Below are 27,945 nucleotides of genomic sequence, written 5' to 3' on the forward strand. Positions count from 1 at the left end.
TTTATAAAACATTGGTCAGAACTTTCAAAACCCTGGCGTTCTCACTGAAATAAACAAGATTAATAAACTTCCATCATACCATTATCTCCTATTAGAACCAGAATATCTTGGTCCCAAATGTGAACGGTTATTACAAACTCGCTAGGAAATGTGGAAAGGTAATTCATAAACTAAGACTTAAATGCACTGATTTCTATATCGCAGCAATCGAATAAATGAAGGATCTGCCTAAACACGATGGATTTCTTGGAGACTTAAAATTCGTAGAGTCAAATATTGCATTAACAGCTGACAGAAGGTACCGGATTTGTATCACGAATCGCATCGAAGTTTGGAGGATCTGATGTAATTACCTTTGCAGCTGAATGGAGAAGTCTACCGTTTGTGGCTGAAATAGGAAGAAGGAACTTTCAGAAATGGATTTGGATCGTATGCAGAGTGAAATCTCAAACTTGAAAGGTTTCAGGTATCAGTGGTTCAGAATATCAGTAAACTTGCTGAGATGGTTCTTTCACTTCCACATTTTAATGCTGAATCCGAAAGAATATTTTCTATTGCAAGTGATGTAAAAAAGAGAAAATGAAACAGAATTCGAGGTGAGAAATGAAATTTATATGTTTTGTTAGATGTTTATTTCAAGTAAACGGAATAGATTTCACAACTTATTATGTGGAACAAAAACAACTCATGCTTCACAATAAGAAAAACTTGTATTAAGTGAAAGTTTAACTGTGCGATGGAGACTGAAAGAGGGAGGAGTACGTGTATATCTCTTCAAAAGGAAGGCTGTATTTTCTGAAAGGATAAGCAAGCACTTCAATAATGTAAGTCCTGATTTTACATTATATGATGTAGTATTGCGAGGGTGCTGTTATATATTGTAGTTGCATTTTAAACTCTACTACTAGTTTATCGTGCTGCATGTGGAATCGTAAGCCATTATTTCTTTTCTTATACCTATTGTCTCTCTCTCTCACTCACTTTTCCTAGGCATCGTGTGTTTTTCTTTGCCATGGGACACTTTTTAGAGAAAAGGAACATTTTGAGTAACTGGTTGGGACTTTGAGCTTCAGAGGGTGGCATCACTGGTAGTTATTCGTAAAGAAGCAGAACAGACGACAGTCTTCACTTTTAATCGATGTTCCGTGGTTGACATTTTTTTAAAAGTGTATTGTGTGGAGTACATTTAGAAAATCAAGATGTGAGTGATATAATAATTGTCTCTTGACCGTTGACTCCGCTTATCTTTTTTTTTATTATTAAACGTAGTTAAGTTTAATATTTGCGTGATAATATGAGTGAGCAAAATGCAAAAGTGCGGCATGAAAATACTCTGCGGTTAACAAGTCGAGTTACAGGCGAAAGAAAAATCGTATGTATTCGTGGTAATGTCATGCAGCGGATGCTGCCTTAATACAGTAAGACGTTTAAGACTTATGACGTACCATGGCTGGAACAGCTAGTTGAGTATCCCAGTTGTGAATAACGTTGTTTGGGATTTACCAGTGTTATTAAAATGATTCACAAAACTGCGTTGTTTGATGTACTTGGGAGTCATAATATGAAATTCAGTAACAGAATTTATAAATTGAAGTTCATATAAGTTTAGTATGACTTGTATAACCGCAGTTTTGTTTCTGTAGATAGCTTCTTATGCGCGAATGTTACTTAGTACTGTGCTCAGGAAAGTATGAGTCTATATAGTGCACGACGTGGGTGATGAGTGTGCTCCCTGTCGCCACACGTTGTGTAGTTGGCATCTGTGATGCTCTTTTTGTTTAGGTAGTTCGCGTGTCTTGTTTATGATATTGCTCGAAGTTGTGATTGTGGAGGCTTAAGTCGTGTTAGTGCGCAGAACTATGTAAGTGTAGTAGAGATGATGCGCATCCGCCTTTACCATAACTTCACTTGTAATGTTTTTTGTTTAATCTAAATTCAGTTGACTCGACTCTTAATTCTACCGTAGCCAGAGTTCTGGAGTCAACAGAAGCGTCCGATTCCACCCGTCTGCTTCGACCCGTGACGTGTGGATGTTGTGGTTAGATTAGTTTTTCGTTCCATAGATACGTGCTGAGGGGATCCTCGTAGATGTGGAACATGCCGAATTTTTTAAGCTGAAATAACAATACTAATAGTATGAGTATATACAATACATATTTGTTTTTATTAAAAAATCGACAGTGAAGTAGGAGTTGGCCACTAGTAAGTCTTTCAGGCTACTTTTAAAATGATCTTTATTTGTAACTAATTTTTTTATGTTTGCTAGTATGTTATTGAAGATGAGTGTTCCTGAGTAGTGGACCCCTTTTTGACCTAAAGTGGTTTTAAGTCCTTGTGCAGATCATTTTTGTTCCTGGTATTGTATGTATGAACTGAGCTGTTTGTTGGAAATTAGAGATATATTATTTAGGACAAATTTCATTGAGGAGTATATAAACTGAGAGGCAGTACCAAGTATACCCAGTTCTTTGAAGAGGTTTCTGCAGGACGTCCGTGAATTTACTCCACAAATAATGTGTATTACACGTTTTTGGACTATTAAAACTTTTGTTTGACTTGAAGAGTTAACCCAAAATATTATACCATATGACATAATGGAATGAAAGTAGGCAAAGTATGCAAGTTTTTTCATTTTTATGTCGCCTGTGTCTGCTAACACTCGAATCGCATATACAGATTTGTTAAGACGTTTCTGCAGTTCTGTGGTGTGCTCCTCCCAACTGAATTTATTATAAAGTTGTAATCCCAGGAATTTAAGACTGTTGTTGTTGTTGTGTGTGTGTGTGTGTGTGTGTGTGTGTGTGTGTGTGTGTGATGTATTGGGTTCATTTGAGCTTTGGTGTTGGAAAAGCGGAGTTGTTGGCAATGTTCATGACCTAAGGATTGAAATTGATAAAGTGAAGTAGCGCCATGTTGCGGGCGGAGATGGGAGAGGATATGTTGTCCTCGATTAAGTTCCTGCAGGTGTTTGGATTAATAGCGGAAAATGTGAAGTGTGGCGTTTTGCCGAGGGGATATGCGGTTGGTGAAAGTTCCGGCGTCTCGGACCACGGACGTGTACATGTGTCGGTGTCAGAAGGACAGTGTTTGGAGCTCCATTAGACGCGGTACCTGGTTCAAGAAATCCAGGTCGGCTGTGAGAGATTGTTTTTATGACTTACTATTTTTGTTATAGGTCCTCTATTAGTTTTTATGTGTATGCGACTGTAATGAGTGAGAGGACAGTGTTAGATTGGTTTTCTTTTTTGTAAGATTGGTTTTCTTTTTGTGGGGGAGTGTGTTCTGAGTATGTCAGTCTAAAAGTAAGTTCGGTGAGACGGGGTTAGTGTTTGAAATAGACAAGTCACAGTTTGGGAAGAGGGAAGTAGGCCCTATGGGAGAGGTACGTCTCTGGTTGGTTTGTGGGTGTGGGGAGGTTGTTACTTTGTGGGGTGGGTATGCCGATTATTATTTCAGGCTTTTGGAGGGGCGCACTAAGAGGGACTTGAAGGGTTAATTGAAGAGTATATTGAGGAGGGGAGTACTGTAGTTTCAGATGCTTTTTCGTCATACAGGGGTTTGCAGAAGAGGGGTTTTGATCATTTAGTTGTAAACCGTAGTTTAGAGTTTAAAAATTGTGGAACTAGTGCATCTGCTAATGCAATGGAGGTTTTTTTTTTTGGGGGGGGGGGGTTCAATCAGTTATAAGGGAGGGAAGAGTGGCTCTTCTAACCCACCATCTCATTTAGATGAGTATTGGTGTTGGAAGTGTGACCCTGGGCATTATTGTATTTTTTGTGTTTTTCTGAGGGCAGTGGGTAAGATGTACAGGCTGAGGGTGGGTGGTTGAGGACATTTGGTATTTGGGGGCGGATTGTGGGAAATGGTTGTGGATTTAGGTGGGTTGTGGGTGGGGAGGGGGATTGTTTTATGATTATTTTGGAGAGGACCTTTTTTGTTATTGTTTTCGAGTTGTAATGCGTGATTGGGTTTAGTTTATTTTGTGGTTTTTATTTGTTGCTGATTTTTTTATTGGTGTGAGGTGTTTGTGGGGGGGGGGGGCGCTTGGGGTTGCAGCATGTGGTCATTAGAGTAAATGTTAAATGTTCACATATAGAGCACATTAGAAGCCAACATTCTGCGAGCTAAAGATCGTCGAGGCAATACTTTTGTACTACTGTACATTGTACCAAGCAGTTGTTAGCAGAAGTAAAATGTTGAGGAAATATGTTACGCTCTACAGGAAGCAATACATTTTTATACATGATACTAAGGATTTAGCTTATAGTTGTTAGTATGTAGGTAACAAATTATTCAATAAAATACCACTATTTGTCTAATGATTTACTAAGCATGCTTATAAACATAATGTGATTGGCTCATGCCTGCCCATTCTGCAATGTGAAGGGAAAATGATTAAATGTAATTACAGTACTTAACCTACTCTTCTTTTACACAGGGTAATGTAACATTTATTGAATTATCTATTGGTGTAATGGCACCATTTGCCCTAATGACTCAGTAATAAAATTATTACTGTTAAATTATTCTTCAGGTATGTCACATGGGGCACTTACCTAAACAAACTTTGTTCTAGGCTAGAGTTTGAAGCAAGCTATCGAACTGTTCACCATTCCGCCGCTTTACAGAACCACCCACTGTAACTGTTTTGAAGCCATAGTTGCTTGCACCATTCTCCCAGAGGTGGACTAGGGGATGTATTTGGGGGAGGAGTGAAACAGTCTGTCAGAACTAGTCATACAGCAGTAAGTAAAAACTGTCGAATGTTTGCTTTGCGACTGCCAAGTAACTCTCGTGTTTTTTATTGCATGCTGTATCTAATTTGTTCACTTGCATTTCTTTAATCAGTGTCTACTATATTGGTTACACATTTACCATTTGCATTGGTAGCTTGCTCGTTACTTCCATGTTATACATGATGTATTCAAATTGTAGTACGGATTATGTCAGCTGAACAGCAGATTGCATGGCAGAAGTCCAGTGACACTGTACCTGTCTCTTACTTTGCATGCTGCAGTTCATATTTGTGCAATGAATGATGGACAGTGAACATGAAAAACAGTGATTGGAACTGTCGCATTCCAACCAAACCTCAGCCTCGGGCTTCGCCACAGGTCAGTTTGTCATCACATCTACTTTTCTTCCTGCTGTTCACACTGAAAACACAGTTGTTCAGTTACAATCACTCATTTCACAGTTGCTGATTGCATCGTGCAACAGAAGAGCCAGGACACTAACTACATTTAGCCTCTTGCATAGATGATTTAAAACATGTATGAAGTACTGCAAGTTACACTTTCCTTCTACTGTTGTAGTTGTGAATATTGCTGTCACTTTCAGAATGAAGTGAATTTTTACAGACTTAATCAGTGAATGAATGCAATTTGAGCCTTTGGTTGACGTCCCTAATTGCTTAGAGATGTCCACAACATAAAATATTCTCCCCCAGAACATTAGCGAATGAATGACTGTACCCCAGAGTTGGCCAGTTTTGACATTTTGTCAATATTTGAAACCAAGAACTTGGAGATTTCTACCTGATTTATTATATTCTGTTGGCACGCTAACATTAATAGGCGATGAACTTTGTTTGCAATGCCAAACTGGATAATTTATGTTTCTCAAAGTTTGCAGCAGGTACATTTGTCTAACACCGCGTGTATCGTATGGTTTGAATTGATTGCTTATTTTGTTTTGATCTGATAAGTGCCGTTCTCTTTGTTATGGGTGTTTACGTCACTCGAAGCTGAAAATGTATTATTGTACTGTGTCGTGCATTGTTTGTCGCATACTGATAATGAGTGTTTACGACCTGTTGCCGCTTGTGGCATGGCTTGTTTTCATGCACGCTACCGCGGCTTACAATTAAAAAGATAGAGGAATTGTCTCATGAGTGAAACAATGGCAAGAGACTGCTATTTGTTGTTACTTATACTGCTGCTTTCTTTGATAATGACTGACAAGAACCAAATAATACATGATGTTCTGAAGGAGAGTTTGGCAAAAATTTTTCTCTGTTTGAAAATCTTTGCAGATACCTCTTTAGTACATTACATTCTGCACAGAAATGAGTCATCTTAGATTTAAAAAATCTAGTCAGTTGCCGTGCTTCATTTCTGACTGAATCACTATTCAGCATAAGAAGAATACGAATATAAACATGACGTGATATGTATATTCTTCCGTGTTTGCTGTTGTCTCACTCTAGTTTCGTAGTTTATTAGGCAGACAGGATTTAAATGAGATAGCAGCAAACACTAAAGAATACATGGCATAATGTTTACATTCTTCTACCTTTTCTTTTAATTTATTTACTGATGCAGAGGTTTTGGCGCCAGTATTTATCTTTGAGCCCGCAAATCATGCCTGTGTAGCGCTACGTATATTCGACAGCAGAAGTTAGTTGTGGCGGCAGCTACCAACAATCTTCAGAACTTCCGCTTACTTTGAACCTGATTCTAAGCCGCAGGCGGTTTTTTGGATTACAAAAACTGGAAAAAAGTGTGGCTTAGATTTGAGTAAATACGGTAATTCTTTCTCCGTTGCTGTATAATTCAGCTCATGTTTGCCTAGGCTGGTACTAGCAAAAGCAATGGTTTTATTTTCTCCCTCTTCTGGGTCCCATTCCCCTTGCAATAATTCTGCTGATATGCCATATTCTGATGCATCTGATGTGATGCCAAATGGTTCACGAAGACTTGGATGGTTCAATATAGGAGCATTGACTAGGGTATCCTTTACTTCCTGGAATGCTTTTTCTGCATTTTCATCCCATAATCGTTTTGCCTTTTGCTTTAATAGCGATAGTAGATGTGGATTACTATGACTTGTCCTTGTATATACCGTCTATAAAATCCCACTAATCCTAAAAAGGAACATAGCTATTTCACATTCTGTGGATGTGGACAGTCTTTAATCGCTTTAATGCGTTATGGATCTGGTTTAATTCCTCTTATTCCTATGAAATGTCCCAAGAATTTTAGTTCCTCTCGCCCAAAATGTGATGTAGCGAGCTTAGTAGTTATTCCCTTGGTATAGAATTTCTCTATTGCTCTTGCAAGTAAATCACAATGTTCCTCCCAGGTTTCTGAAACAATCAGTATATCTTCTACATAAATCAATAGCTCTTGTAACAACTTTCTCCCTAATGCTTGATATAATGCTCTTATAAACACTGATGCTGATATGTTTAACCCAAATGGCAAAACTTTAAACTGGTAGACTTTCCGTCATATAGGAATGCAGTATAAGGTCTAGATTCTTTAGCTAATTTCACCTGCCAGTACTCAGCCGTCAGATCCACAGAACTAAAATAATTTGCTTTTGTAAAACAAGCAAGTAGTTTGTTTATGCATATGGGACAATCTCTCTCCAGTTAAATGTGACGATTCCAGGTTCTCGCGTCTAGTAACAGGCGCACACCTCCTGTTGCCTTTCTGACAACTAACAGTGGATTGTTGTATATGCATGTGCTTCTTTCTATAACATTATTATCTAACAATTTATGTATTTCTTCCTGTACTCCCTGTTTTACGTTGATAGGTACAGGGTAAGGTCTACAGAAAAAAAAGGTTCCTTGCTTTTGATTTTAAAACTACACACATAATCTCCTATATTCCCTGGTTTGTCTGAAAATACATCTGAATACCTGCATAATATTCCATATAGCTCTTCCTTTTGAGTAAGGGTTAACAACATTTCAGATTTGTAAGCCTTAGCATACAAATCAGCTTTATTTGCAATTTGTTGTAGATTACTTACATCCTTTTCCATTGAACTCGTATTCGCTATTAACCATAAATTATTACTCCCGTTTAGTCCTTGACATCGATCTGTCTTACACAAGATCTCTTTATTAGGCTATAGTTATCTAGATTGCACTTAAAGGAACCACTCTGAAAGTCTAATACCATTGCACATTTCATTAACCAATCTACTACTAGTAATACTTGTGTATTTATTTTAGGGACTATTAACATGGGTTGTTCAAACAAAAGTTGATCTATTTAAAATGTAATCCTTGTTTCCCATTTCACTACATTGCTCTTAGTACCTGTAATACCTACAATATTTACTCCCATAACAGGTAACTTAAGGAATTCCTTTATTCTTCCACTAAATAGCCATTTCTGCAAAATTGATACTTCACTTCCTGAATCAATGTAAATTTCCACTCCTTTATTTCCTATTCTTCCGATTACAACAGGTTTGCGTTGCACTTTTTCTAAATTTTCCTCTTCAGCTAATAACCAATTGTTAATAGGTGATATTTTACTATACACGATTTTTATATATATATATATATATATATATATATATATATATATATATATATATATATATATATATATATATATATACAGTTGTTCTGCTGCATCCCGGATTCTGGCCGTTGACCTAAGATTTTTCTCGTTTTCCGTCACTATGACCGGGTACTGATTGGAACTTACTTCAACAATGCGCTGTTTATCCCTGTGTTATTTTGTTGCATAATTGTTGGTTTTGAGGTGTAAACACCTGCGAATTGATGTTATCAATCTGAATTCTTCCCCCTCTAGGGTTATTGTGATTTAAACCATTATCCCTGCTGTGAACTGTTTCATTACTGCTTACTCTACAATAATTAGGTTCCTTCGCCCGTGGTAAGGAATTAGGAAAGGATATGTTATTTGTATTCCCCATATTTCGCTCATTCACTGAATAATTTTCATTTCTTTCAGTATTGAGTGTGTGTAAAACTTCAATAAACATTAATAACTCATTCACGGTTTTCCACCCTCTGTACAATATTCCTTGTCGAACGTGGTATGGTAAACATCTAATGAGTACTTTCAGTAAGTGCATTTCATCTGTTGGATCATCTAAGTATTTAGATTTTGTCAAATGCCATTCCAAATACTTTTAATATGTGCCCCATGAATTATTGTATGGAGTGGGGTCTAATAACTTTAAGATTTGTTTTTCCTGAGTACTTGAAGACCAGTGCTTTCTCTCAAAGCTTTTGAGACACAAATTCTTCTGCATGAGCATTTCCCCATTCCTCCGCTTCTTCCATTACGTATCCTAATGTGAAATCTATTTTCTTTAAGTCATCCCAATTTTTGGGCAAAGATCTGGCAAACACTAGTAAAAAATAAATTGGGTGTACATCACTGTCTGGTTTGTACTTTGGAAATTGCTTTGCTAATTTAAACCCATTACCTATAGATAAACCCTCTATTACATCTACTCCTGTCATAGATTCTTTTTTACATTTTTTTAATTTCTTTTTATTATTGTCTATTGCTTTCCATATTCTATCAAGTTCTTGTTTACTGTTAATTATACCTTCCCCAGAAGTGATGTTGCCATTATTTATTTCTGTTTTGTCTTCTTTTTCTATGAATAACTGTAGGCCTAAACGTTTCTCCAAATGTTGTATAGCACAGGTGTCCCTGCTACAACATTTTCCTGTATGGACTTGATACGCTTATTTGTGTCTGGAATACTAGCTCATACCACTTGGAATCGGGAATTCACATTATCTACATAGCCTGTCCACTGTCGGGTTGTTGATCTATGTACACTTTCCTGTAAATGATCTGTTAACGCTTTTTTAGCTACTTGTTGCACCTCTATTGGCACTGATTCTCATAATTCATTTACTCTAGAATTTATTTCCGTGATTTTAATGTTTTGATTATTAACTTGTGCATTAAAGTTAGTTATGGTTGAGTATGTCATCGATTGATTCAGTAACTTGTTCCGTAATGGACTAAATTAATTCTACTTGTTCCGCTCTCCATCCTACCCAGTATTTCTCTGCTTGTTTTTTAATCATACCTTTTAGTATTGCCTTATCCTTCTCTTCTTGTTCTTCAATTATGCCTTCCAGTATCGCTTTATCCTTCTCTGCTTGTTTTTTATTTATGCCTTCCAGTATCGATCTTCACTCCTCGTTTTGCATTGCCGTATTTCTTGTGATTGGCATACACTTTCTATTGCTAATCGACAGTATTAATATTAAATCCTACACTCACAGAAATGTCTCAACTTTTTTTTTTTTTTAGATGTTCACGGCTCACCCTTCTGCGGAACTGTGAACTGCGTGCTTGTTGTAGAACAGCCGAAGCCAGTGCTGAAGTTGAAGCCGACGTCTGCCCTTGCTGCCACTGTCTTCTTTTTTTTTCTGTTTCCGGTATACAGCAGTAAATTGTAGTTTCCATTCATTATGATTTACTAATCAGACAGTTCTTTCAAAAGAAGCTCTTAGTTATAATTCTTTCAGATTCCTTGTTTCGTGTGAGGTAAGGCACTTGTTGATCGCTGGTTGCCAGGGGCAACTTCTGTCTTCTATTCTTTGGAGTCGTAATTCTGATTCCGATCAATTTTCTGCACTTACTTGCTGGTGCATTATCTATTCGCCTTTTCCACAGTTACCATATGGGGTGTATTTTCCCTTTCCTCCTGCTGATGTGTATTTTGTAGTGTTTGTGGTGGATCTTACACCAGCACTATCAGGATGTTGCGTCCCTGGCCGATACAGCAGGGCAATATTTTACCGACCCTGATACGCTGCTAGATGAAAGTAGTATTACCTTCATCATCTCTTCTCAGAGTAGTTGTTTGGTGGTCCGAATCCTTCGGTGCCACCTCCTTGTCGATCCAACTGTGGTGAAGATTCCTGGAATGCTTTTGCAAGTTCTCTCTACTGCACTACTAAATATATAGCCACACTTCTCACAAACGGGTACATTGTGCCCAACATTTTCATTATTACTTTTAACAACACAACAAACAATTGCTACGGTAATACCATTCTCTTGAGTACATTCAAAAAGTCCGTATATGCGTACTTTGGGACCTGAGAGAGCAAACCAGATAAACAACTACTGCTGTTAAATTGTTCATTACGCCCTTGTTGGAGCGTCATTTACTCCACGGTTCTCGGATTGAGACACTTGCTGCACTAAGGCACAAACGACTCCTGTATGACCAGTGGTTGTAATACCATTTTTACTGGTCCCCTTCTCGCTAGCTCCACGGCTGCTCTACATTCACTGCATACAAGATAGGACAGCACACAGTTTCCCTTTCTCACTACATTTGTTCTTATTCAACTTACTCACGGGCACCTCTTGTCGACGGCTTTCCAATGGTGTGTTGGGATGTTTATAAATAACCTGAAACACTACACTAACCAACCTTGGAAATCATGACACAATCAGCATAAACAGCACAGTTTACGCCAGTTGTTATGACAACCACAGATAACATTTAATAATGGACCGCTTACATTCTTTGCATCGTAAACTCGTGACACTATTTCTAAAAGCCATAAATTGGAATTGCAGACTAGAATTAATGTGATCATGAAAATAAAGCAAGAGCATGATTGAGGTCTTTGTTTGAAACCCGAGGAGCAGTCAAGCTTTCATTGCATTTTGTACATGTATAGATGATAGGGTGTTGCAGTTTGTATTACTTGAACAGTGAATTGTTTTATATATCTCCTCATAGATGGGCAGATCACATAACTAATGTGGAGGTATTAAATAGAATTGGGGAGAAGAGAAGTTTGTGGCCCAACTTGACTAGAAGGAGGGATCGGTTGGTAGGACATGTTCTGAGGCATCAAGAGATCACCAATTTAGTATTGGAGGGCAGCGTGGAGGGTAAAAATCGTAGAGGGAGACAAAGAGATGAATACACTCAGCAGATTCAGAAGGATGTAGGTTGCAGTAGGTACTAGCAGATGAAGAAGCTTGCACAGGATAGGGTCGCATGGAGAGCTGCATCAAACCAGTCTCAGGACTGAAAACAACAACAACAACAACAACAACATCTCATCATGTCCATTTGCAATCCATTTGGTTTGCGTACAGGAGACATGTCAAAAATTTATAACACAGTTACAATAATTTTTACATTAATAAATAACAGCACTACAGTAAATAACAACACTGTAAGCATAGCTCTTGGAATGTGTAACATATTGTATCCAGCTCAAATTTCTAGTTTGTCCTGCATGAATTCATCCACTGAGTAATAACACTTCAGTGTCAGTACCTCGTATAGCTTTCTTTTAAGTGAACCTAAATTAATCTGCAGCAACTTGGTCCCTTTTAATTTATTACAAATTTTCATTTCCATGTATTGAGGTCCCTGGGCATACATTCTGAGGCGGTGGGTGGGGAGCATAAAATTTTCTTTGTTTCTAGTATCCTGTGAATATACAAAAAGGTTTCCCCTCAAATAATTTATGTCTGGTGTAAAAAAAAAAAAGAAAAAAATACAGGGTGTTCAAAAAGACTCTCCGCAGTGCTGTATGATTGTTAGCTGCGCGTGTCGTATGCCGCAGTGAGTATACCGAAATGAAACACAGTGAAATTGAATATACATTTTTACATAAAAATTTTCACATTAAATGTTCTAAGTGTCCCCCCCCCCCCCCCCCCCCCCCCCACCTGGTTGTTGAATATGCAATTCAATTCGTCTAATCATGTTTCCAAACATAAGGTGTAACATTTCTTCTGCAACAGAAGCAGTGAAAGTGGATATTGCAGTTTTCAATTCATTGATGGATTTTGGACGGTTTTTATAGACAGGCAGCTTTCGCTGCACCCCAGAAGAAAGTCAGGTGGTGTTAGGTCAGACAATCGTGTGAGGCCAAGGTCCTTGTGAAATTATGCGATCACCAAAAACATCAGGAAGCAGTGACACTGAAGCGCAAGCTGATGCGCGGTTGCACCATCTTGTTGAAAATAACCGTTCAGTATTCCACTTAACACGAGTTCTCCTATGAATGGGTACAGAATATCACTGCAGTATCGTTGTGCGTTTATTGTTTTGTTGAAAAACATGGGACCCACAAGCTGACATCTAGAAATTGCAATCCAACTCTTTTTTTTCACAGAATGAAGTGGTTCCCCATGAATACACAATGACTTTGCAGTACTGCACATACGAGAATTTTGGGAGTTCATGTACCTGGATAAATGAAACCACACCTCGTCAGTGAAAAATGTTTCATTAAGAATATCCCTTCCATTCTGTCGAACGAAATTTTTGAACCATTGACAATAATGCAGTCTCTTGCCATGATCAGTATTTTTCATTTCTTACAGCTGCGTGGGCCTTTCAGACACTAACATCGATTTCCTGGGCAAGTTTTCTTACTGACTTGTTTGGACTCCTGGACATTTTATCAGAAATATCGAGTAGTTTATCCTCGGACAAAACGCTAGGATGACCACTTCTCAGTGCATCTGTCACTGAACCCGTACTTCGAAATTTGTTAATCAAATCTCGCACAGTATTGCGATGTGGGAGTGTTGTCTCTGGGAAAACTGAATTAAATGTTTGACGAAATGAAGCTGTGTATTTACTGCCAGCTTTGAACACTTGTTCAACTAAAAACACACGTTCTTAAATGGTTAGCATTTTAACAGTGACTAAAAGGAAACAAACGTACAAACAAAGGAACCAAACTTAAATGTTCATTTCAACACGTAACGACACACATCAATGATACTGCTGACACTGGCTGAGATAAACGAAATGGTGGACTGTTGGGAGAGTCCATATGTCTTGATGATGGAGTAATGAGCAGATTGAAAACCATGAGCAGAATAGACGTAAAAACTGGGGAACACGTGAAAAGTGGGCAGGCAACATGTTGCTGGAGCTGAAAAAGCTGAAGAAGTGTGACAAAGCGGGCCAGAATAAAAAAAGAAAGAAAACTAAAGAAGATAGAAAAGGATGGCCAGAATCAACAAGATTTTAGACCTGGAATGTTTTGACTTGTTATCATTGAGTAGATCTACATCTACATGGATACTCTACAAATGACATTTAAGTGCCTGGCAGATTAACAATTCTGTTATTCCAATCTCGTATAGCGTGCGGAAAAAACAAACACCTATATCGTTCCATACGAGCTCTGATTTCCCTTATTTTATTGCGGTGATTGTTTCTCCCTGTGTAGGTCGGTACCAACAAAATACTTTCACATTCGGAAAAGAAAGTTGGTAATTGGAATTTTGTGAGAAGATCCCATCGCAATGAAAACCACCTTTCTTTTAATGCTGTCCAGCCCAAATCCTGTATCATTTCAGTAACTCTCTCTCCCATATTTCACGATAATACAAAACATGCTGCCCTTCCTTGAACTATTTCAATGTACTCTATCAGTCCTATCTGGTAAGGATCCTCTCCTTAGAAGATCTGTGACATTTTCTAAGTGTCCCACCAATAAAATGCAGCCTTGAGTTAGCCTTCTCCACAACATTTTCTTTGTGTTCCTTCCAATTCAAGTTGTTAGTAATTGTAATTCCTAGGTATTTAGTTGAATTTAAGGCCTTTAGATTTGATGATTTATCGTGTATCTGAAGTTTAACAAATTCCTTTTAGCACTCATGTGAATGACCTCACACTTTTCGTTATTTATGGTCAACTGCCAATTTTTGCAGCATTCAGATGTCTTTTCTAGATCATTTTGCAATTTGTTTTGCTCTTCTGATGACTTTATTAGTCGATAAATGACAGCGTCATCTGCAAACAACCGAAGACGGCTGCTCAGATTGTCTCCAGAATCATTAATATAGATGGAACAGCAAAGGGCCTACAATACTACCTTGGGGAATGCCAGAAATCACTTACGTTTTACTCGATGACTTTCCGTCAATTACTACGAACTGGGACCTCCCTGACAGGAAATCACAAATCCAGTCACATAACTGAGACGATATTCCATAAGCACACAATTTCACTATAAGCTGCTTGTGTGATACAATGTCAAAAGCATTCTGGAAATACAGAAATACGGAATTGATCTGAAATCCCTTGTCAATAGCACTGAACACTTCGTGTGAGTAAAGACTAGTTGTTTCACAAGAACGATGTTTTCTAAAGCGATGTTGACTGTGTGTCAATAGACTGTTTTCTTTGAGATAATTCATAGTGTTTGAACACAGTATATGTTCTAGAATCCTGCTGCTTATCATGTTAATGATATGCCCCTGTAATTCAGTGGATTACTCCTACTACCTTTCTTGAATATTGTTGTGACCTGTACAACTTTCCAGTCTTTAGGTACGGATCTTAGGTCAAGTGAATGGTTGTATATGATTGTTAACTATGGAGCTAATCATCAGCATACTCTGAAAGGAACCTAATTGGTATACAGTACGGACCAGAAGACTTGCTTTTATTAAGTGATTTAAGTTGCTTCACTACTCCGAGGAGATTTACTTCTACGTTACTCATGTCGGCAGCTGTTCTTGATTCGAATTCTGGAATATTTACTTCGTCTTCTTTGGTGAAGGCATTTCGCAAGACTGTGTTTAGTAAATCTGCTTTGGCAGCACTGTCTTCGATAGTATCTCCATTGCTATCGCGCAGAGCAGGCATCGGTTGTTTCTTGTCGCTAACAAAATTCACATACATCCAAAATTTCTTTGGATTTTCTGCCAGGTTTCGAGACAGTTTCATTTTGGAAACTGTTATAAGCAACTCGGTTGAAGTCCACACTAAATTTCGAGCTTCTGTAAAGGATCGCCAATCTTGGGGATTTTGTGTCTGTTTAAATTTGGCGTGTTTGTTTTGTTGTTGCTGCAACAGTGTTCAAACCCGTTTTGTGTACCGAGGAGGAAGAGGATCAGCTCTGTCGTTTGTTAACTTATTTGGTATAAATCTCTCAATTGCGGCCAATACTATTTCTTTGAATTCAAGCTACATGTGGTCTGTACTTACATTGTTAATTTTGAAGGAGTGGAAGTAAACATGTATTTTTGCCAACATATTGAGGGTAAATTAGTCACCACCAACTATTATTGTATGAGTCAGGTATGTGTTTGAAATCAAACTCAAGTTTTCTTTCAACCTTTCAGCAACTGTATCGTCTGAATTGAGAGGTCTGTAGAAAGATCCAATTATTATTTTATTCCAGTTGCCAACAACGACCTCTGCCCATACTAACTCACAGGAACAATGTACTTAGATTTCGCGACAAGATAAACTACTTCCAACAGCAACGAACACGCCACTGCCAACCGTGTTTAGCCTATCCTTTCGGAACATCGTTAGATTCTTCACAAAAATTTCGGTTGAGCTTATATCTGGCTTTAGCCAGCTTTCAGTGCCTATAATTTGAGCATCAGTGCTTTCTATTAACGCTTGGAGCTCTGGTACTTTCCCAACACGGCTATGACAGTTTACAACTGTTACACCGACGGTTCCTGTATCTACGTTCTTCCTATGTTCGGCCTGCACCCTTTGTGACCGAAGCCCTTTTTGTGTTTTCCAGAGACCCTCTGACCTAAAAAACTACCCAGTCCACACCCCACAGCCCCTGCTACCTACGTAGCTGCCTCCTGCGTATAGTGGACACCTGACCTATTCAACGGAACCCGAAACCCGACCACCCTTCGGTCGAAGTCGAGGAATTGCAGCCTACACAGTTGCAGAACTGTCAGAGCCTCTCGATTCAGACCCTCCACACACCTCTTTATCAGAGGTCCGCAATCAGTCCTGTTGGCTATGCTGCAAATAGTTGGCTCTGGTTTCATCTTGCAAGCAAGACTGGCAGCCTTTACCGCTTCTGTTAGCTGCCCAAAACCAGAGATATTCTGATCCAAAGTGACACACATCATTGGTACCATCGTGAGTAACCACCTGCAGTTGGCTGCACCCTGTACCTTCATGGCATCTGGGAGGACCCGTTCCACATCTGGAAAGACTTCACCCAGTACGCACACGGAGTGCGCGTCGAGTTTCTTTCCCTTCTTGGCAGTCGTGTGCCTGAGGGGCCCCATAACGCGCCTGACGTTGCAGCTCCCAACTATCAATAATCCCACCTTCTGTGAATGTCCGGATCTTGCAGGCTGAGAGTTTTCCTCTGAAACAGCACAGGTGACAGCACCTGGCTCAGAGACAGTGTCAGCCACAGGCAGCATGTAGAACCCATTCTTCAGACAAACCAGGGAGGCAAATAAAGACATGCAAATCTTTAATTTCAGTTTCCCATAATCATTGTTTTTGCAGAATTAGATATCATTATCTCATCCAAAATTAAACTACAAAAACAAAATTTTGCAGGAATAATAATATAATGCTTGCCTACATAGGGAACCACATTAGTCACTCATTTTTGAATATTTTACACTGGAGCGTGTCATATGTTCTTAAATTATTAGGAGGGGGGACAGAATAAAGAGGGAAAAATCATAGATTTAGATGATTCCCACAGATAAGTTGTGCACAAGCTGAGACACAATTTTCATGTACCCCAAATAGTCACTTTTTCCCATGACAAGGATAGATATGTATTTCTTCATTACAGTACCTGCTCCCACAAGTGTGGCTTTAGGTGTGCCAGTTTCTTTAACTTCAATGTATTACTTAGACATTATCATGCAATTAACATGTGTAATATTTACCATATGGTGCAAAACAGCAGGTAACAGGAAAGTGTTTGTAGAATGTTTAGAAATACATAGTAAACGTGTTTACTATTTGAATAAAATAAAAAAGTACTATGAAGATTGTTGACATATATACTTTGATGAAACATAAATTCGTAGTTCGCATACTACAACCAAAGAGTGGACCAAAGGATCCGATGAGGAAGTAGGAGCGCCAGTTGCAAAAGGACATCATCTCATTACATTCCAGTTGGCAAATGAGCGCCCTGCATAAAATTAACTATCTCGAGTTAGGTGACAGGTGCCCTCTCAAATCTAGTGAAGAATTAAATATGTTAGCTAAATTTCATAATTGCAACGTATGATGTAATATGCATCAAACTCAAAATTGTAGTGACCCCAATTTTTCATTGCAAACTTCTCAAATTTGGTGCAGTGTGTTACTTACATGCACAATATCACATTAACTCTATTAATGAAATGATGGGCACTTCATTATGATGCTGTCACGTAAGGCTGTACATTATCTTCTTTATAAATTATATAAACGTTTGTAGAGGTCACCTAATAAACCTAAATCTGTCGTTCCATTTCCAACACAGCTGACCCAGTGCGGTCATTCAATTTCATATTCCTTTGCGGTGTTTCACCTAGACATTTAATTGATATGACTGTATCAAGCAGCATGCCCCTAATAGTGTATTCAAACATTACAGTGTCGTCCCCACCCCCACCCACGCATTATCCATCACAGTAGTACGAACAGACATTTCTTTGTGGCGACTAGTTTTGGATCATAATGTCCGTCTTCCAACTGTAGCCTTAAACATACGGACGATCGTACAATCCACCAATTGACATGAGTGCCCTCCTACAGTCATTCAGATGACATTGCGGTATGTAACTTTATGCTTTTGCAAACAGAAAGAGAACAAAACACTGACAGTACTTGTTTTGTGTCTATAGTTACGGACTGGAGGCTGCAGCGAGTGATCTGGTAAGGGATCTGTGCTGTTGCTCAGGTTGGAAGGCAGTGTTTAGATGGGAGTAGATAAAGCAGTATTGAAAGCTTCAAAGTAACAGATGTCCAACAAAGGACAATTTAACCCCTTGTGGAAAGTTTTCTGTATGAGTGATGTACCACATATGTTCCCAAAAACATTACATGGAGTAAGGCCACAACTTTTTAGTATCTTTTTGGAGGTATCAATTATTCCACACCATCTTTTGCTTTCAAGGATCAGGATTATATTCAAAGTATTTTGGTGAGGATGTGGTGAAATTTTCATTTCTCTAAGTTCTCTGTATTAGTTCTTCTGTGTACTGCTTTTCTTTTCCTTGTGATCGTACTGAACTGATTTTCTCACTGAAACTCCTTGGCAGATTGAAACTGCAAGCCAGACCTGGACAGGAACCCAGAACCTTGCCTTCTGTGGGAAATTCTCGTACCGAATGAGCTGTGTATACAGGCATGACTCGAAACGTACCCTCGCAAGTATGCTTCCTAGCTTACAAACTTCACAGTAGTTCTCCTGCATACACAGCACTTGTGGAAGGAAGTATACTGCAGACTATTGATTCCTCTAGACATGCAGAACCTGGGTGAAGTTTGGAAGGTAGGAAGTAAAGATACGAGGGTAGGTTGTGAGTCAAACCCGGGTAGTTTAGTCAAAAAGAGCAGTGCCCTCAAAATGCGAGGTTCTGGATTTGCGTCCCGCTCCCATACACAGATTTAATCTGCCATTAAGTTTCATAACAGTGCACACTACACTGCAGAATCAAATATTTATTCTAAATTTTCTCAACACTTTTAGAGAGTAATTAAAATTACCTGCTCAATATGAAATGTCTAATATACTTCTCCAAATGTTTTTATGGGTCATCTTATGTTTTATATTGCTTCATAAACAGTTGTTAATAACGGACATGATTTGTTTTATAATTTTCAGCAATCACCAAATACAAATTACATGTCGATAAATGCTTTGGTAATTCCGGATTGGGTTTCTCAAAATTTTCTGTAGTTTTGAGGTTGACAGTCAGCAGCGAACAAGTGCATTGTGTCGAAATAGTGTTTTGTGATCTCACAGTTTCATAGTTTAGAAGCAACGCAAATAAGCTAGAGGAAAAAAAATATCTTGTTCTGCAGAAATGTGTGGTAACAATAGTGTGTACTGCTGATAAATGATCGTACCTCAGAAGCGTCTTCATGGAATTCCGTGCTCTCACTTAAGTGCCAATATGTTTACTTCCTAATGGTGTTTTTGGTTAATAGTCAGAATGAATTTAGGATGAACTGTTCAGTTTGCAGCCACAACAGTAGAAGCAAAATTGCTATATGGACTGATTTCTGATAAAAGTTATGTTGTGGGTACCTCCCAGATGTGCATTTCTTTTTATTTTCTGTCCATACTCATAAATGCAGAAGTATGTTAAGCTTTCACAACTAAACTGCTGAACCAATTTTGATGAAGTTCAGAGTGGAGGCAGCAAGAGAGCTGAGGAAGAGCACAGGCTTACTGATTTGAAAAATATATCGTGAAATACGGAACAAAAATTACTCTTTTGCAGAGCTATTTATTCTTTGACTTTTGAACTGTATCATATGCACATCATGAACTATGATTAACCGAACAGGCAGATACATAGGGTAGCTGACATTATTGCACATTAAACAGTTTACTTACTCACGATCCCTCATCATAACAAAACTACTTGTATGTGAGTGCAGCTGTGTAGCAGCTAGTGTGATAAACGTACATAACGAATACACATTGAAATACTCATTAGAAATTTCTCCAGTAAATTGCTCTGAAACTTCCGGGACTTAAAACATTGATGTTGAAAACTTTAGGGTACTCCTAAATTGGTCAGGTGTGCGCTACACTTCAGAGGCTGCTACCTCGGTATCTGACTGTGTGTGGATTGCACTCAAGAGCTTTTTAGAGGAGGCAACTCTCCATCCAGCCCAGATTATGATGCTGTAGGAGGCCAGAAATATAAGTGTAAGATCCAAAAGAACACCTCTCACCCCCATAGGTGAGAATATAAAAATCCTTGTAGTTAACTGTCAGAGCATTCAAAACAGAGTGCTGGTTAGAAGTGTCCTTCAAAAATAGTGAAGCTCACATAGTGCGGTACAGAAAGGTGGTTGAAACTTGAAATTGGTATCAGTGATATATTTGGGTAAATTTAAGTGTATATTGAAAGGATAGGCTAATGCGAAACTCAAATCAACTGAGATAGAAATTGAAGCTGCATGTGACATTGTTTGGGCAAGACTCAGTATCGGAGGTTGGCATAAATAATTGGATCCTTCTGTTGCCCACTTATCTCTTGATGTAACGGAGATATATGTTCAGTTAAATAGATAAAATCAGTAGTGTCAGAGCACTGTGAGAAACTTGAAACTTTAAGCACAGGACAGGAGCATGTAGAGGAACTATGTCCAAAGTTCAAAAGAATAGTTAACCAGACACTGGATAGGTATGTAACCAGTAGAACAGTTCATAATGGGAGGGAACGTCCATGGTATACAATCACTGTAAAGAAACTTCTAAAGAAACAGTGATTACTGCATAATAGGTGTAAAACTAAATGTAGTGCTATAAATAGACAGATGCTAAATGAAACATGTTCGACCGTCAAGAGAGCAATAAGTGGAGCTTTCAATGATTACTGTGGTGGAATACTGTCAAATGCTGTTCCACAAAACCCAAAGAAATTACGGTCGTATGTAAAGGCTGTTAGTGGTGCGAGAGTTAATGTCCAGTCCATAGCGAATGAGACAGGAAATGAAATAGGGGGTAGTGAAGCAGGAGCTGAAATGCTTAACTCGGTTCTCAAATGTTCCTTTACAAAGGAAAACACAGGAGATTTGCCCTAATTTAACTCTCGTATCTCTGGAAAGATGAGTGAAATAAATGTTGGTGGCAGTGGTGTTCAGTTAAAACCTGAAATTGTTAAAACTGAACAGAGTTCCAGTGCGATGTGAATCCCTGTCCTATTCTGTACTGAACTAGTCCCTCTTCTAACTATAATCTATTGGTCCAAAAGGGGTAGTAGAAGTGATCGACAAAATTACAGTCCAATACCGTTGACGTAAATTTGTTGTATAATCTTTGAACATATTCTGAGCTCAAACATAATGAGCAGGAAGCAATGAGGAGACAGGAGCTGAAGCTGTGGCTGGTGCCAGAGCTCATGTCCTCTTCCTGGTGTTTGTCTTATGACTGTCCCAGAATGTCAGCTAAGAAATAAGGCAGAGGACACTCCTCTGCACTCAGCGACAGTGCGAGGTCTTCTGGGGGTGACCACAGCGACATCTTGAAGGGGTGTGGCAGCCCCGTGGCTAGCCCCATAATGTAGAGAACCGACACCTGTGGACATCTGCTGTCCACTTGGCAGTGGTTAAGGTGTAGAATCCAGGCCCATCAGTTCAGGACCAGGTGCTGGTGATATATCTACATATATACTCTGCTAGCTGCCAAGCAGTGTGTGGCGGAGGGCACTATTGGTGCCGCCCCCTGCGGGTCCGGGGTAAGAATAGGCCCGAGGTATTCCTGCCTGTCGTACGAGGCGACTAAAAGGAGTTTCAATCATTTCGGCCTTCCATGTGATGGTCCCCCTTGGGGTTTGACCTCCATTTTTCCAAATTCTACAGAAGTACGAGCCTTTTGGGGAAGGACACCTTACGTGGTGTACCACTGGTCCTAAGTGCAGTAAGACCTTGGCACTCAGCATTGCACTGGCGTTGTAACCATACCCGCTATTCCTCAAATTGGGCCTCAACGCCTGATGGGTTGCCCAAGTTACGCCCATAGTGCATCTCCATCTGCACCAGCGATCATGATGGACTTTCCATGGCACCAGAAATCCAGCACGGTAGCCAGCCCGTTGTGGTGGGGTCATCATGTACCCTCTAGGTTGTAGCCCCCTGACAACACAGGGATCGTACTGCCGATACCTGAGCTGCACCCTCCCCACGTCGGCCAAGCAGTAGATGCCCGTCTCCTTGGGGCATCAGGACTCCCGGCAATGGTCATCCTGCCAGGTGGCCCTTGCTGCGGCTGGGTGGCGCCCGTGGGGAGAGCCCCTGGTCGGAGTGGGTGGTATCGGGGCGGACGTTTCGCAGATGAAACGTCAACACGTATCAGGTCGCTCTGCGGCCGAGTCTTTCAAAAGGAAAGGTACCGTTTCAAGTCCTGGTTCTCCTGCCCTTTCCCCCTTGGCCACTCCATGGGAGGAGGGACAGGCCCGCCGGCTTGGGGCGAAGTACTTCCCCCGCTATTTGGTCTGTTCTCGAACCGATGGGGGGACCTTCGCCACCTCCAAGCCGATGTTCTTTGTTCAGCACATTGAGGACGTCTTTGGGGAAGTCGAGGCTCTCAGCAAGATGCGTTCAGGGTCCGTTCTTATCAAGACCACCTCCGCCACACAGTCGGCGGCGCTCCAGGCGTGCGACCGCCTAGGGGACGTCCCAGTATCCATTGTCCCACATCTGGCACTAAATAGGACGCAGGGGGTTATTTTTCATCGTGACCTCCTGCTACAATCTGATGAGGAGCTCAGGGCCAACCTGGAGCGCCGAGGTGTGCATTTTGTCCGGCGAGTCCAGCGCGGCCCTAAAGACCGTCGCATTGACACTGGGGCCTTTATCCTCGCCTTCGAGGGGGACGTTCTCCCGGAGAAGGTAAAGGTGATGTGCTACCGGTGTGACGTGCGACCCTACATCCCGCCTCCTATGCGATGTTTTAGGTGTTTGCGTTTTGGGCACATGTCGTCACGGTGTGAGGCTGAGCCCCTTTGTGGCGATTGTGGACGTCCTCTTTGTGAGGAACATACATGCACCCCACCACCTCGGTGCATTAATTGTCCTGGCGTCCACTCGCCTAGATCCTCAGACTGCCCCGCATATCAGAAGGAGAAGAAGATACAAGAAATCAAAACTTTGGATCGGCTCTCCTATACTGAGGCCAAGAAGAAGTATGACCGCCTCCATCCCGTGCCATTGACTACTTCATTTGCCTCAGTTGTGTCCACTCCTTCCGCGGTATCCTCACCCCTATCCTGTCCCCCCTACGCCTCCTCCACCCATCAGGGGGCTCCGCCTCCGCCTCCCAAATCCCTCCCTTCCAAATCCTCCTCCCCCGTGGCCCCCACCCCCTCTGCCCCAGGGGCCACCCTTCCTCCTCCTCCTCCTCCTCCTCCTCCTCCTCCTCCTCCTCCTACCCCCCCCCTCCCACGCCACCTGAGAAGCGTTCCTCTTCTCAGGCGTCCATCGGGGAAACGTCCCGGACCCCAGCTTCCGAGGTCCGGCGTTCCAAAACGGACCCCGCGCGTGAGGACCTTCTTCGGGTCCAGCCCACCATCCCTGTGCCTCCTCGGCCTTCCAAGAAGGCCTCCAAGAAGAAATCTCTATCCCCCTCTCCACCCCGGCGCGTTTCGTCTGACGCTCCATCCGTGAGTCGCTGCTCCCGGCCGTCCTCAGTTTCGCCGGGACGCTCTGCTGCCAGACGCTCCGCTGGCCTTTCGTCGGCAAATGATGCGGCCCCTCCTACACAACCAGGGACAGCGGCCGCAGCTGGTGACGAGTCGATGGAACCGGATCCGCCTCTCGTCGGTTGTAGCGTTGTTCACTCGCAACCTGGCCCTCCGCGGCCGTCGAGGTGACCAGCTCTTCCCCCGTCTCGTTCCCCCAACCTTTTGACTAGCGATGGTGTTGTTTCATTGGAACATAAGAGGTATTCGATCTAATCGGGAGGAATTACAACTGCTCCTCCGCCTGCACTGTCCGCTCGTCCTTGGTCTCCAGGAAACCAAGTTGCGCCCGACTGACCGTATTGCCTTTACCCACTATACCTCGGAGCGGTATGACCTCACCCCTGTGGACGGTATCCCAGCTCATGGTGGGGTCATGTTGCTCGTTCGGGACGATGTCTATTACCATCCTATCCCATTGACCACCCCACTCCAAGCAATAGCTGTCCGCATTACTCTTTCTGCTTTTACTTTTTCAGTTTGTACCATCTACACTCCACCGTCATCTGTTGTTAGTCGGGCTGACATGATGCACCTGATCGTTCAGCTCCCTCCGCCGTTCTTATTGTTTGGCGACTTCAATGCCCATCATCCCCTTTGGGGCTCTCCTGCATCCTGTCCAAGAGGCTCACTCTTGGCGGATGTCTTCAACCATCTCAATCTTGTCTGCCTCAATACCGGCGCCCCGACTTTCCTCTCGGACTCTACTCATACCTACTCCCACTTGGACCTCTCGATATGTTCTCCCACTCTTGCCCGTCGGTTCGAGTGGTATGTCCTTTCTGACACCTATTCGAGCGACCACTTCCCCTGTGTCGTTCGTCTCCTGCACCACACCCCATCCCCTCGTCCTTCGAGCTGGAACATACTGAAAGCTGACTGGGGACTTTACTCCTCCCTGGCGACCTTTCCGGACCACGATTTTCCTAGTTGTGACAGTCAGGTCGAATACCTCACGGCTGTTATCATCAATGCTGCCGAACGTTCCATTCCTCGTACAACTTCTTCTTCACGTCGCGTTTCCGTCCCCTGGTGGAACGAGGCTTGTAGGGACGCTATCCGTGCTCGGCGACGTGCTTTACGCACCTTTCGCCGCCATCCTACGTTGGCGAATTGTATTGAATACAAACGACTCCGAGCGCAATGCCGTCGAGTCATCAAAGACAGCAAAAAAGCTTGTTGGGCCCCTTTCACCAGCTCCTTTAACAGTTTTACTCCCTCTTCTGTCGTATGGGGTGGCCTGCGCCGGCTGTCGGGCATTAAGGCCCACTCCTCGGTACCTGGCCTGACCTCAGGTAATGAGGTCCTTGTTGATCCTGTGGCTGTCTCCAACGCCTTTGGCCGCTTTTTCGCGGAGGTTTCAAGCTCCGCCCATTACCATCTTGCCTTCCTTCCCAGGAAAGAGGCAGAAGAGGCTCGGCGACCTTCCTTCCACTCGCTGAATCTGGAAACTTATAATGCCCCCTTTACCATGCGGGAACTCGAACGTGCGCTTGCACTGTCCCGGTCCTCTGCTCCAGGGCCAGACGCCATTCACGTTCAGATGCTGGCACACCTTTCTCCGGCGGGCAAAAGCTTCCTCCTTCGTACCTACAATCGCGTCTGGACCGAAGGTCAAGTCCCCATGCGTTGGCGTGACGCCGTTGTTGTTCCTATACCCAAACCCGGGAAGGATAGACACCTTCCTTCTAGTTACCGCCCCATTTCTCTTACAAGCTGTGTCTGTAAGGTGATGGAGCGCATGGTTAATGCTCGGTTAGTCTGGATTCTTGAATCTCGACGACTACTTACTAATGTCCAATGCGGCTTTCGTCGCCGCCGCTCCGCTGTTGACCACCTTGTGACCTTGTCGACATTCATCATGAACAACTTTTTGCGAAGGCGCCAAATGGTAGCCGTGTTCTTCGACTTGGAAAAGGCTTATGATACCTGTTGGAGGGGAGGTATCCTCCGCACTATGCACAGGTGGGGCCTATGCGGTCGCCTGCCCCTTTTTATTGATTCCTTTTTAACGGATCGAACGTTTAGGGTACGTGTGGGTTCCGTATTGTCCGACGTCTTCCTCCAGGAGAACGGAGTGCCTCAGGGCTCCGTCTTGAACGTAGCCCTTTTTGCCATCGCGATCAATCCAATTATGGATTGCATTCCACCTAATGTCTCAGGCTCTCTCTTTGTCGATGACTTCGCGATCTACTGCAGTGCCCAGAGAACATGCCTCCTGGAGCGCTGCCTTCAGCGTTGTCTCGACAGCCTCTACTCATGGAGCGTGGCAAATGGCTTCCGGTTCTCTGAAGAGAAGACGGTTTGTATCAACTTTTGGCGATATAAAGCGTTCCTTCCGCCATCCTTACATCTCGGTCCCGTTGTTCTCCCATTCGTGGACACAACTAAGTTTCTAGGGCTCACGTTGGACAGGAAACTGTGTTGGTCTCCACATGTCACTTATTTGGCGGCCCGTTGTACACGTTCCCTTAATGTCCTCAGAGTTCTTAGTGGTTCATCTTGGGGAGCGGATCGCACTGTCCTGCTTCGCTTGTATCGGTCCATAGTCCGATCGAAGCTGGATTATGGGAGCTTCGTCTACTCGTCCGCTCGGCCATCCCTCTTACGCCGGCTCAACTCCATCCACCATCGGGGGATACGTCTTGCGACCGGAGCGTTCTACACTAGTCCTGTCCAGAGTCTTTATGCTGAAGCTGCCGAGTTACCATTGACCTACCGGCGCGTCGTACTGCTGTGTCGGTATGCCTGCCGGCTGTTGTCTATGCCCGACCACTCCTCTTACAAGTCCTTCTTCGCCGATTCTCTCGATCGTCAGTACGGGTTGTATGTGTCTGCCCTGCTGCCCCCCGGAGTCCGCTTCCGTCGCTTGCTTCGACAATTGGATTTTGCCCTCCCTACCACCTTCAGAGAGGGTGAGAGCCCGACACCACCTTGGCTCCATGCTCCGGTTCATATTTATCTCGACCTCAGCTCACTCCCGAAGGAGGGTACTCCGGCTGCAGTGTATTGCTCACGGTTTGTCGAACTTCGTGCTCGACTTGCCGGACACACCTTTATTTACACCGATGGCTCCAAAACTGACGATGGTGTCGGCTGTGCCTTTGTCGTCGGGGCCGCCACCTTTAAATACCGGCTCCTCGACCAATGTTCCAGCTTTACGGCCGAGCTTTTTGCTCTCCATCAGGCCGTTCAGTATGCCCGCCGCCACCTCCATTCATCGTATGTACTCTGCTCTGACTCACTCAGTGCTCTTCAGAGCCTTGGAGCTCCCTATCCGGTCCATCCCTTGATTCAACGGATACAGCAGTCCCTCCATTCTCTCGCTGATAATGGTGGTTCTGTCAGCTTTCTGTGGGTTCCCGGACATGTAGGAGTGCCTGGGAATGAGGCTGCGGATGCTGCAGCCAAGGCTGCAGTCCTCCTGCCTCGGCCAGCCTCCCATTGTGTCCCGTCATCTGACGTTCGTGGGGATGTATGTAGGAGGCTTGTGTCGTTGTGGTGGGATGCTTGGTCATCCCTCCAAGGAAACAAGCTCCGGGCAGTAAAACCGCTCCCAACTGCTTGGACAACATCCTCCCGACCATCTCGGCGCGAGGAGGTCCTTCTGACCAGGTTACGGATTGGGCATTGCCGGTTTAGCCACCGCTACCTGCTCTCCGGTGACCCAGCCCCGCAGTGCCCTTGTGGACAGGCATTAACAGTGCGCCATGTTTTATTGTCGTGTCCCCGTTTTAGTCAATTTCGTGTTGTCCTGTCCCTGCCATCTACTTTACCGGATATTTTAGCTGATGACGCTCGAGCAGCTGCTCGTGTTCTGCGTTTTATAACTTTGACTGGCTTGTCCAAAGACATCTAACCTTTTTACTTATTTTATCTGCATCTTTGTCAAGTCTTTCTGATGTCCCCCTCTCCCCTTGAGTTTTACTAGATTCCATGTGCTCTAACAACTGTGACTGGGCGCTAATGACCTCAGTAGTTGAGCGCCCTTAAACCCAATCCA

General features: G+C 42.4%; 1 protein-coding gene across 13 annotated transcripts in view; it reads left to right on the top strand.

The window, feature by feature from the left end:
• The first annotated feature begins 1,112 nt into the window (after nucleotides 1–1,112).
• Nucleotides 1,113–27,945, top strand: part of LOC126227762 (uncharacterized) — a 932,351-nt gene continuing 905,518 nt past the window's right edge. For 10 of the 13 annotated variants that reach the window (XR_007544010.1, XR_007544007.1, XR_007544005.1 and 7 more), the window contains exons 1-2: nucleotides 1,113–1,201; nucleotides 4,577–4,745. The gene's annotated coding sequence lies outside the window, so the exon portion shown is untranslated. Of the gene's footprint in view, nucleotides 1,202–4,576; nucleotides 4,746–5,017; nucleotides 5,115–27,945 lie in introns of all 13 variants that reach the window. The other 3 variants (XR_007544034.1, XR_007544048.1, XR_007544044.1) reach the window with 3 other exon arrangements.

The sequence above is a fragment of the Schistocerca nitens genome, unplaced genomic scaffold (genome assembly GCF_023898315.1).
Source record: "Schistocerca nitens isolate TAMUIC-IGC-003100 unplaced genomic scaffold, iqSchNite1.1 HiC_scaffold_340, whole genome shotgun sequence".
Classification (NCBI taxonomy): Eukaryota; Metazoa; Arthropoda; class Insecta; order Orthoptera; family Acrididae; genus Schistocerca; species Schistocerca nitens.